General features: G+C 35.6%; 1 pseudogene; it reads left to right on the top strand.

Annotated features, from left to right (window-relative positions):
* Positions 1-888: 888 nt before the first annotated feature.
* Positions 889-1,791, top strand: LOC123323771 (annotated as a pseudogene).
* The last annotated feature ends 62 nt before the right edge of the window (positions 1,792-1,853 follow it).

The raw sequence follows: 1,853 nt of genomic DNA, 5'->3' as shown, positions 1-1,853 counted from the left end.
CATTATTTAGGAAACTATATGATTCTCTATATAAAGAATTAATGAAATATAATATAATATAATTCAATTTTGAGGAGTTAATAAAACTGGCCCAATTAAAATATATTCTCATTTTAACTGAATAAAATTTTCATTTTTTTACATTTAAATGCTGATATTTACAAATTACAGATTAAATTATAAATACAGATTAAGCTAGTTTTTATAGTATATCATTACTGATATTTTAGAAAAATGTATAAATAATACATTTCATTTTCTTTAAGCTTTATCCAAATAAAAAATGAGACAGAAAATTGAGTTCCATATGCTACTCATTTATTCAGGTATTTAAGGGATTATATTGAGCAACTACTATATACCAGGCATTGTGTAGCCATTCAGTTTACACAGAGGGCAAAACAATGATTTCACATTGGGAAGCTTAAGTTCTGATGAGTTAGAATGACCATAAAAAAGAAATTTAGTTCATAAGTTATTGAATATGTAAAAGATGAAAAGTGATTTGCAGAATACATCAAAGGACAGCACAGTAAGGAGAAATAGGCAAGTCGGGGGTTACTGAGATTTTAAGTACACTGTTCAGGGTGGGTCTCATTTAAAAAGTGACCTTTGACAAAAGATTGAACTGCATTTAAGAATACGGAATTAAGACTACACGGAGCTAACAGCTTTCTCAATAGACCAATATCATCAGTTGATTCAAACAAATAAATGGCCATGTTGTAAACCAAGCCCACTTCCAAAGCTGGTTGAGAGTCTGTTGACTTGAACTGCAAAATATGCATCACTCTCATTTTATTATGCTTCTAAATGTAAATGAGTTTGAGATTTATGCCACTGCACTTTAGCTCTATTTTTTTCTATTTTAGGAAAAGAGTGGAGTTCATGATGGGGCATGAGAATCACAGTTTCACCAGTGATTTCATTCTTTGAGGACTCTTTTCTTCTTCTCAATCAAGTCTAGTTTTCATCTCCTTTATATTCATCATTTTTATTATGACTATAACAGAAAACACAATCATGATCCTCCTTATCCTCAGGGACTCAAGACTCCATACTCCAATGTATTTCCTGCTCAGCCATCTGTCTTTCATGGACATCTTGCATATTTCCAACATTGTTCCCAAAATGGTCACTGACTTTCTGTCAGGCAGCAGAACTATTTCATTCGCAGGTTGTGGCTTCCAGATATTTCTATCCCTCACCCTCCTGGGTGGTGAGTGCCTTCTCCTGGCGGCAATGTCTTACGATCACTATGTAGTCATCTGTCACCCACTGCGCTATCCCATTCTTATGAATGACTATGTCCGCATTCTCATGGCTAGAGGGTCCTGGATTGTTGGGACCGTCAACTTCATAGTCCACACAGCTTATGCACTCCAGTTGCCCTTCTGTGGCCCAAGAGCCATTGATCACTTTTTCTGTGAAGTCCCTGCCATGTTGAAGTTGTCCTGTGTGGACACAACACTCTATGAACGAGGAGTTTATGTAAGTGGCTTTATTTTTCTCCTTGTCCCTTCCTCCCTAATCCTTGCTTCTTATGTCCAAATTCTCCTTACTGTTCTTCAAATGAAATCATCAGAAGCACAGAAAAAGTCATTTTCTACCTGTTCTTTCCACATGATTGTGGTCACAATGTACTATGGGCCATTTATTTTCACATACATGAGACTCAAATCATACCACACTCCGGGTCAGGACAAATATTTGGCAATATTCTATACCATCCTCACACCCACACTGAACCCTATCATCTACAGTTTTAGGAATAAAGATGTTCTGAAGGCAATGAAAATATGCTCCAAGTAACTTTCTCCATTAAAGATAGTAATAAAAATGCTTGAAGCATG

This window comes from Neomonachus schauinslandi, unplaced genomic scaffold, assembly GCF_002201575.2.
Source record: "Neomonachus schauinslandi unplaced genomic scaffold, ASM220157v2 HiC_scaffold_797, whole genome shotgun sequence".
Classification (NCBI taxonomy): Eukaryota; Metazoa; Chordata; class Mammalia; order Carnivora; family Phocidae; genus Neomonachus; species Neomonachus schauinslandi.
The sequence above is the reverse complement of the archived record's forward strand: the minus strand, read 5'-3'. Positions and strand labels throughout refer to the sequence as shown.